We start from the raw sequence: 10698 nt of genomic DNA, 5'->3' as shown, positions 1-10698 counted from the left end.
AAATTATCAAACCAGCAGCATCCAAAATTAAATAAAAAAATTAATGGGGATTGCCTATCTCCTAGAACTGGATGGGGGACCTTGAAAGATCATTGAGTCCAGTCCACTGCCTTCACAACAGGACCAACTACCACCCCTGAAGAACTTTTGCCCTAAATGGCTTCTGCAAGGATTGAACTCACAAACCCTGGGTTTAGCAGGTCAATGCTTAAACCACTGAGCTATACCTCCCCTGTGGACAATAGAGCAGTGGGTGGAAGTAATTTTGCATGTACATTGACTGCACGTACAGTCAGGCAGGTTTGGGTCTGTGAATGACTCTTCCTCAGCACCCTTTCATTTCTGAGCACCAGCTTGCTGTAAATCTCTACAGGGCAGCCCATGTCACATCCTACAGTAGTTGAGTTCAGCCCCTAACATACTTCAGTGAACTTCAGTGAGCCTCAGGAAAGTTGCTGCTTTCCCAGGAGAGAACTCTTCAGCCATGGACAGCGCATTTGTTCCATTCAATTATTAGCATATTGAGAGAATGAAGGGCCATATTTTGAGATGTCCAGGCATGAAGACAACTAAGATATTCCGTCCAGGCATCAATCTGATCACCAGAACTCAATAGAAGTTGCCTAAGAGAGACACCTCAGGGCTCTAGCTAGGCTTGTAGGTAAAGGGATAATGTTTATGGAACAAGGGAGTGGGGAGATTGTATCAGCTTGTCAGTGATATTATGTGAAGGCGGTTTGGGGGACCTTGTGTTCTGACTTCCCTTGCAGGGACCACTCCTGTGAAAGTGAAAAAATTGCATCTGTTGCATCCTTAGCTTCTCTGTGCCAGTTGCATGGGAGGATTTTGTAATGTCAATACCTGTTACCAAGACCCACACTGACCCTTTCGCAGCACAACTCATTTCTCTTAGACCACAAAACAACCATCAGGGGAAGTGTCCCCCCTGTTGGAACAAACCTGGGCTGGTGAGACAAACATGAATTAGGCGCATTTGCCCCTTTCCAGACTCTGAAGCCTTTTAGTCTCTTCTTGGCTCATTAGCTTTTTTGGTGACCGATTGCCAGGTCATACACTTGAGCAAGAGGGTAGCTTCACTGAAGCCAGCAGAGCTGTTGTTAAAAATGCAGTTGAAGCTCCCCATCGTGCTGTCTATGGCAGCCTGTGTGCTCATCTGAACTGCAGTGTGGGGAGATGAAACACCTCATCTTTGGAGATACCTGAATTTCATAAACTGTTTCAGCCTATCTAGCTCCAGGTAGCATCTGACACATCACTCCCCGAGGGTACGTCTACACAGCAGGGCTAAAGTTGAATTATGCAACGCAACTTCAGCTCCATCAATTGCATAGTTGAAGTCGAATTAGTTTAATTCAGCTTTTGGCACTGTCTACATAGCAGGAAGTCGAAGGAAGAACAACACTCTTCCTTCAACTCCTTTTGCTCTTTGTGAAATGAGGGTTACCATGAGTCGGAGTAAGAAGTCCTCCAGCTCTCCATTATTTCGAAATAATGGCTTGCAATATAGACATGCGCTTTGTTATTTCAGAATAACATCAGTTATTCTGAAATAATACTGCTGTGTAGATGTACCCTGAGGGAGGATTCTCAAGAAAAAGCCACCTAATGAAATTAATGATGTGATTGCTCCAGCTAAGCATCTCACCACTGTCCCAGCAAGTCCCTTTGATAGATGTGGCTGGGCTGCATTTCATAAATGAGTGAGGAGAGAAAGCTGCATTTGTAATTCCCTTTAGGGACCAGTGAGTCACTCTGTAACTATCTGAAAAATACGTCTGCTAGTTTCAAACAGACTGTATTTTCTTTTGCAACGTTCATCCCCTATCTAGTCAGTGATGATTATTTCCTGTGTGTTCCATGGGGGATACGTTTTTCCATCCCAGCTAACAGTAAGGGCCCAAAATTTTCTTTTCTTTTTCCAATTCAATGAATGGAAAGGAGGAAGAAAAATTTACAGTGGACTAGAAGTTTAGCTTACAACGTAGAATTTTACAATCAGTTGGGGCTGTAACGTGCAACTCTTTTTTCTATGTTGATCTTCCATGTGATCAAGGATCATAATCAGTATTTTACAAAATGAAAGAAAACAGAGGTTAGGGTATGTTCTGATATTCTTTTTTATTAGGTCTCTGACCATATTACTTGATTCTGATCTCACTCCAATTTTACACTGTATTTCTACTGAATTCAATAGTAACTATATTAGCAAACCTTCATTCAATTATGAGTGGCTGTTTGACTATGTTCCCATCCTTTATTTTGAATTATTTGTAGATAGGGTTTTTTGAAAACACATTTTTTGGGGCTGGCTGTTTCCCATGCAAATGCCTGTATTTATGTGCATTCAGCATTATTCATCAGTATTTGTTATTTAGAATTCATTATTCTGTTTTAAAACTTTCAGTCATCCAATCAGGAAGCTCAAGCAATACCGTGTCACATACATGGCACAGCCCAGTGAACAAATGATTAGCAAATATTGGAAGTGATGAGTACTGGAGTTACCTTTTTGTTCAAAGTTGTTCATCCAAAGTATGTGATGAAGAGTTATAAATAACAAATATATTTGCAGAAATCTGAACTGGTTTATGACTGATTCATTTTAAAAAAAGGAATAACTTCATAAGAGCATTTATTTATAATGAGTAATTCAGCTAGCTCTGATATATTTAAGATCACTATTTTATTATTTCTATACTAATACTCTATAAATCTGACAAAAACATGAATTAGGGACAGATACAGTATTTATTGGTTCTGCGGTTGTTTGATGAGACAACAAACTGAAAGTTCTTACCAAGTCCAAATGTAGCCTCTAGAATTTCTTATTCATGAAACAACAAAGAAATCATCCACCAAAGTAAATTGCCAAAGCTTATATAATCAGATCAGACACCGCCACCTCCCCAGCCTCCAAAAAGCAGTACATACAATGAGGATAAAATTATAGAAATTTTAAATATGTATCTTTCAGGATCAGAGTTGCCAGGAAGTCTTGAAACTTTTTCAGCATAGAGTGTGGTTTCATTTCTCCAGCCCCTGTCTTCTGCTCAACCCTGGCAGTAGTTCCAAGAAAAAAAAAAGAGGGAAGAAATGTGTTCCATATGAGGACAGTTCACTTGAGAGCTGATCTAAGCACATGTATTATTTCTGGCTGAGTAACAACTCCTCTTGGGCTTTCAATCCAAGCTCTTTATTCTTTTGCCATCAGGGACTTACCTTACCTATGATATTGCACTTGTTAGAATACTTCCATTGAAGTTCAGCAATTGACCAGCATTCTTAAAGGTATATATCATGTTAGTTCAGCTTTGTGGTGTCATTTCTATAGTGTAGTAACATGCCTGGGTGCATGGCTGTGTCTGTTCCTTGCTGGTTTCATTTTTCCCAACACTGTCTATATTAAATCTTGCTTTCTCTGACAGCATGGATTTGTTCTTTGCCTGTTCAGTCAGGAGAAGGCAGTCGCTATGAAGATCTCAGGGGCACTGGTGGCTTTGTTGCTCCTGGGAGAAGTGTTGTCTCAAAGCAAACGTAACTCCAAAGCAAATGTGAAGACTCCTGCCCACAATCAAAAGAGTCCTAACCCCAGTGCTGCTGAAGAAGATGCCTTTGTGGGAGTTCTTCCTCTTCTTGAAGATGACTTGGCATTACAGCTCAGAGGTACCTCACTTGTACTGCTGTGGCATGTTCAGAAGGCACCTGAGGACATGAAACTTTTCTTTCTGAAGAATCCCCTGGACACTTGCAATGATGGGACAAGAGCTGGGTAATGGTCACTTCAGAACTCACCTGCTTTTCACAAAGAGGGTAACAGGAAAAAATAGTCTGATTTGTGTTTACTCTCCTTCTTCACCAGTTGCAGGTATTACTTAAGGGAGCACGAAGGCAGCAAGAGATAGATCATATTCTTGGCAGGTACAGTATGAAATGACAGTAGAGTAAAGAATCAATATATTGTGAAGACAACTTGGGCTTAATTTTCAATGCACTTAACACTGATCAGTGTAACTCCAGTGATTTCAGTGGAGTGACATCTGATTTACATCTTCGTGAGATGAAAATAAACACCCAGCTTTTAGTGTGTGACGAATCAAAGATGACATTGATTGAATGGTAGAGTCAAAAATAAACTCTAATGGAAAGGTTTAAGACAGTTTTCTTGCTCGCATTTAGGTGGTTGGTGCTGTTATAGTAAAGAAACATGTGATACCAGATATAAAAATATTTGGCGCTTAATGAGTTCATCAGGGTAGCCTCAAACAAAGAAAGGTAGGCGCAGCAGTTACTGTACTATTCCTTTCTTTCACACAGCTCAAAAGACAAGGGAATGGATTCTGCTCTCAGCTAAATAGGTGCAAGTCTGGAGTGACTGCACTGAAGTGAGTGGAGTCACTTTGAGTTTATACGGAGTCTGAACAGAGAGAAAATCAGGCTTTATATTCCTGGCTGTGATTTTAGAATGTAATGCTTCTCGCTGTGATATCAGGACGTATTTCCATTGGAAGCAGGTAATGGAGCCTCATTGGCAGGGAAGCCTCTGAAGAAACCTGCAGGAGAGAGATTAGGTTTTTAGGCAGGATTTGAAGGCGGAGAGGGAGGGTATGTCTACACTACCACCCTAGTTCGAACTAGGGTGGTAATGTAGACAACCGGAGTTGCAAATGAAGCCCGGGATTTGAATTTCCCGGGCTTCATTTGCATAAAGCCGGGCGCCGCCATTTTTAAATGTCCGCTAGTGCGGACTCCGTGCCGCGCGGCTACACGCGGCACAGACTAGATAGCTCGGACTAGGCTTCCTATTCCAAACTACCGTTACTCCTCGTTTCACCCTCGTTCGAACTAGGGTGGTAGTGTAGACATACCCGGAGTGTGTTATCAGCAGGTGAGGCATGGACATGTCCCTAGAACAAGGGGTGGTGTGGCCAGGAGAGCCAACAGGATCACCGGGCCCCTGGGCAATGTGAGGAGGGACCTGAGGCAGAAAGGGCAGGGTGGGGGCAGTTAGCCTCCAGTGCCACCCAAACGGCGCAGCACCCGTCCCCGCCAGCCCTAAGAGCCAGCCAGAGCATGCAGCGTGGGGCTCTGGAATGTGCCTTGTGGCGCTCCAGCTGCAATTTTAAAGGGTCTGGCACAACTGCCCCTCTTTGCATCTCCATTGGCGGTCCTGGGCACAGCCTAAAAGAAGGTCAAAGACAGAGTGGAAGGAGACAAAGGGCTGCTGAGCACCATGGCTAAGCACTCCAACACTGGCTTCACTTAAAGCTGGTGCGTAGGTCTGTTGAGGTACAGGAACATGGGAAGACTTGAGCACTTGAAACTGGACTGGGGCCTGATGGTTGAAATCAATGGGAGTCAGGCACATTTAGTCCTTCAGAACCCTTCGCAGTTCACAGGGTGGTCTCTTCAGAGAGGCTATGGAGTGAATAGGCATGAAGCTGGAGATAGTTCTTTTCCCCCAGGCCTGTAGCACATTAACAAGGCCATGTGAGGAAGCTGGAGCCATTGCTACCTAGGTAGCATCTTTTCTTCAGAGAAGCAAAGGGTGCTGGTGTCCTGGGCTGTCTATTGGGCACTATACAAGGGCCAGAGTTTTAGCAAAAGGAATTAAATAAAAGCAGAAGGAAAAAGAGGCAAAGCCTTCACCTCCCTTAGTTTTCCTGTTAACGTCAAATACTTCCATCCCAAAGCCCTTTATTTCTACCTCTTGGATGGATACTCTTGAGGTAACATTTAAGCAGGAGGTGGAATGACAGTAATAGTGGGCTTTGAAGCAACTATGGTACACGGCTTCTATTTCCTGTATTTGCCATGGAACGGGCTGGCAAAGAGCACTTTTAGCATGAGCAGGACTTCTTCTGGAGACCCAGAGAACTGGTGCCTGTCTTCTCGTCAGTGCTGGTGGGACTGGTATGCTACTGAACCTGGAGAGGGTGGTGACCCTTCTAGAGATGCTGGGGGCTGAGGCAGTCCAGGTCAGAGGACCTGTTGACCTTGGCTGGTTCCTGGATCTTAAACATCCAAGACAATCTGACTGTTCAGATGCTGCTTCATCTGCCCCAGCAGGTGCAATCAAGAAAGGACTCAGGTATTGAACCTGCAGGTTTGTAATCTTGGGAGTGGTTTTTGTTATGCTTGCAAAATGAACTGAAGATACAAACACAGCTTCTTGTACTTCTGGCTCTCTGATCCATGCCTTCAGTAGATAGCGAGGGGCACACGCACTTCGACTGGAATTAAACTGTGAGTGTAAATCCTGAAGCTGCATCTTGGAACACCAAAAGGAAAAATAAGCTGCTGCTTAATGTACCTCTCTGTGAAGTGTACCTCTCTGTGAAGGCCTTATAGAGATCATTATTGTGAATGGAAAGTTACCTGGCTTTACCGGCCATCATATCTTTAGGAAGTAAACAGGCATTGTTATGTTGAAAAGAAGAGTGCTTCCTTCTGATTGAACAATATGCTATATATTTCTTGTGCTGGATGTGTTGTATTCTTTTCACACCAACAATTGGTTTTATTTGGGACAAGACACAGCTTTTTTTATATGTTAGCTTAAGGTAACACTACCTCCCTCTTTTCCACTAATGTATTCTGGCCTTTTTTTTTTTTAAAAGGATGTGGAAAGGAATCCTTCTAGAAAAATGTAAACTGAAGTTCAAGAGAGTTGACGAGAGGCAGTGCTTCCTTGGGTATAGGCTGTATTCATCCTTGAAATGTAAGTTCAGAGTTTGGCTCTGTTTCTGCACTGGAATTAATTGGAGCTAGATTTTCAGAGGTGGCATCCATCTGCTATCATGGTGCATATGGGATTTGAGCGCTTCTGAAGTTCTTTGGAGCTGAGGCAATGTCTTTGTTCTGGGTTTAAACAGTGCCTAGAACAATGGGAAGCTGGTCTATGAGTGGGGCTCATAGACACTTGGGTAATCAACGTCAGCAGCTGGCTACTGGTGGCTTTTTGAAGCTGCAGGATCTGGCCATGTAATGGTAATGTCAAATACTGTCTTACTCTACAACTTCCTAGGATGTCTTCCTTTCTTTTTCAGCTCCAGTTTTTGTGGTTCAATGGGTGTTCGACAAAGAACTGCTGAGATTAGAAAACATCCATCTTGGAAGTCAGTCCCTAACAGAAATTCAGTGGAACTACCTAAAAAACCTTGGTCGAGAACTTAGCAACTCTCAATGTGCTGTCTCATCAGTATTATGTTGCTGATTGTGTTAAATAAAATACTAAAGGTTAACCATCACAGGGGGCAACTACGAACAGACTTTGGTCCTTTAAAATAAAATGAGATTACATATCCTTGTAATCTAACACTCCTACTAATGACTGAGCTCCTGCAATGTAATTCTTGTTAGATGAGCTAACTTGGGCACCGAATATTAGCATTCCATTCAAATCTTATTTTATGTGTGTTTCTAAAAATCTGAGCTTGCATGCAGTTGTGATACAACTGGATAGTACCTGACAACCACTGGACTACTTGTAGGATAAAGCTTGTCTATGTGATGAGGTAATGCATTTTATCGGGAGGAGGGGGAGAGAATGTGATTTCTAAAGCACACTAATGTGTTTCCCATTAATTGATCATTGTAGACCCTTCTAGCATGCTTTAAATAGTGCTGTTTAGACAGCAATATGCTGAAGTGCACTAGGGAACATTTAGTGCACAGCAGCAGGGTCTGCATGAACTAATTCATGTACAACATGTGAATGTGCTTTAGAAGTCACTCCCCCATCGAGCACATTACCCCACTATGTATTTAAGACTTAAAGAGGGTCCTACTCAAAGGGGAAAATGCTCAGCTAGTGCAAACAGTTCATTATTCAAATAGTTCAGGGTCCAAAAAAAACCTAGATAAGTTCAAGGAAGATGGGTCCATTGTTAGCTATTGGCCAGGATAGGCAGGGTAGGTGTCCCTAACCTCTGTTTGCAAGAAGCTGGGATGCATCATGTGGTGATGACCTGTTCAATTCATTCCCCGTGGGGCACCTGGCATTGGCCACTGTCAGAAGACAGGATACTGGGCTAGGTGGACCTTTGCTTTGACCAGTACGACCATTCTTATATAGTCCTGGTTTCATGGAGCTCTGACAATTTATACTAGGTGAGAATCTGTCCCTCTGTGAGCAAGGGTGTCACACTCCTGTCCACAGAAGTTAATGGCAGTGGGCTGGTCCCTTTAAAATCCGATATCACTAAAGGAAAGGATGTTTTCACTAGGATGTACAGAGAGTAATTTGTATCCCTTGTCTGTGATTTTCCACAGAGCCGTGTTTGCACCTGCATGTCTGTCTCACATGCTGATTACAAAAAGGCGAGCAAAAATGTTTACTTCCATTTCCTTGCCCTATTAGCTATCACCTAAGGGGATGAAATGTCTGTTCATCTTTCAAGTATTAGGTCATGTTGTTAGATCTCAGTGTGACTCTAACAAATATTGTCTGGCTGTGCACGTCTTCAGCACGCCCGTCAGCCTGCTGTCCCTGTATGTGGTGCCTGCATGGGTCACATTGCCAGGTAGATTTCTGCAGCTGCTCAGCTAAAGGAAACAAATCAGTGCTGATGCATTATAATGAGTGCTGTCCCTAATTGTGATTGCAGGATCAGGCCCCAATTTAATATTCCTAGATTTACTATTTAATATGAATTATTTAACAAAGATTGATGAAGGAAAATCAGAACAAGTCACCTTTCTACTGGTTTTCTGTCAATTTAATCACTTTTTGATAATCATTTTCCTCTGCTTAAATTGCAGCTATTGGCTGGAATTTCAAGTGAAGGGCATTTCTTTGGCCAGAGCCTTGCAGTGCTGGGAGAAGAGCCTTCAGAGCAGCAATAAAGCCCCAAAGATCCGCATGAGAAGTTGTCCCTTCCATCTGATTGATAACTGTCCATGGCCCCATTGCAACCCCACCTGCTCAGCTCTGCATGATCACAGCATAGGCCATGAAGTGAACTTCCAGCAGGCTTTATTCAGGATGCGACCTGATGTCCACAGGAAAGCTCACGACCTCAAACCAGACCCCAGTTAACTGGGAATGTTAAGCAATGATGGCTAATGCATAAGCCTGACATCCATGTGGAATAATTGTAGGTCAGTGTCAAACAGTGTTGAAGTTGAGAAAAAATCAGTTGTTTCCTCGGGGTTAGGCACGTATTGGGATGTTAGGGTTCTGCCAATCACATGGCTGGAATGACTGAGGTTTATGTTAGTTTTATCTTGTACTGCTGCTGTTCCAATCATGTGAACTCTCTTGGGTTTGACATAAGCCCTACACCCATTTGGAGGGTGCTACACATTTTAGGGGGTTTTGAGGATGGGGAGGTGAGCTAAACAAAGATGATTGTTGGAACAATCTTCATTCCCTTCCTTTTGCACTTGGCCTGAATACCACCAGGCTTAGCTGAGTAGAGTCTTCAATTTGCATGATACCCTAAGCAAGCCTGACTTCCTGTTTTCATGTTAGCTCCATTTGCTGTTGCTGAGATTATTAATAAAATGAGGGATATGAACAAAATATTGACCCAGCTTTTGAGCATTGACTCATTAAGATGAATAACTTCAGCAGATTGATCCCTCCTGCAGAAAAGCCCAGGAGAGCAGCCCATTCAGAGTGGGCAGTTTCTCCACTCAGTTCCCTCACGCTGCCCAGTCAAGGGAGGAGGTTCTGGAAGGAACATGGACTCCCCACACAGGTGCAGCGAGCCACACAAAGTGGGGTTGTATAACGCCTCCAGGGCTTTCCACGTGGAAGCCTTGTGTCTCGACACCAGCTCTGGCTGATTGAGAGATCTGACATTCCCATACTCCCAGGACTTGTCCTGAAAATCCTTCCTGAAATAGCTGAAACAAAAAACAGGACTATGTAGCACTTTAAAGTGGTTTTAAGATGGTTTATTAGATGATGAGCTTTCGTGGGCCAGACCCATTTCCTCAGATCAGGTCTGGCCCATGAAAGCTCATCATCTAATAAACCATCTTGATAGTCTTTAAAGTGCTACATAGTCCTGTTTTTTGTTTCAGCTAGACTAGACTAACACGGCTACATCTTTATTACTTCCTGAAATAGGTGCGTGTGCACTCAGAACTCATAGGGGCTTTGTAACAAAATAAAAGTAGCTTTTGATACTATGATGTAGTCATGGCTTACTGAAGCTCCTTCCTCAATAACCTTTGCATTCCTCCTAACTTCCCAGTGCAGGGTTTCCCTGTAATGAGAACTCTCTGCCCAGCATGCCTTTCTGAGTTTGGCCCTTTACATTTGTTAGAGCCAACCAGCTGCAACCCCAGTGCCCCACAGTGGCCGTTTTGCTAATGACCTCACTTCTCTTCATCTCTTCTGGTTGATAAGTACTTGGTGTTCCTCTTGTGTTTTTCCTTCAGTTCTGTCTAGTTCCTAATGACCAGTAGGCTCTGAGACCACTAGGGAGACTGAAGTCTTCTCTATAGCCTTAGCTAAGTACCAATAGAGGCTTGTGGCTTTAGCCCCTAAAGTTCCAAGTTCAGTCCTACCTGCTGACAACCTGGGTCTGTCTGTGCTACAAGTGGGGGTTCATCTATAATAAAAAGCTTGGGATATGCTTCTTCAGCTGGGGGAGGTGTATATAACCTTTCTGCCAGGTGAAGCCAGAAGCAGTCTGGGCTAGGTTCAGTATCTTGGAGTTCCTCTTC

The 10698-nt window shown here is 43.3% G+C and overlaps 1 pseudogene; it reads left to right on the top strand.

The window, feature by feature from the left end:
• Nucleotides 1-3491: 3491 nt before the first annotated feature.
• Nucleotides 3492-9085, top strand: LOC142818610 (palmitoleoyl-protein carboxylesterase notum2-like; annotated as a pseudogene).
• Nucleotides 9086-10698: the final 1613 nt, after the last annotated feature.

The sequence above is a fragment of the Pelodiscus sinensis genome, chromosome 15 (assembly GCF_052426305.1).
Source record: "Pelodiscus sinensis isolate ZL-2025 chromosome 15, ASM5242630v1, whole genome shotgun sequence".
In the NCBI taxonomy this organism is placed as follows: Eukaryota; Metazoa; Chordata; order Testudines; family Trionychidae; genus Pelodiscus; species Pelodiscus sinensis.
This window is presented reverse-complemented; position numbering and strand designations above follow the sequence as displayed.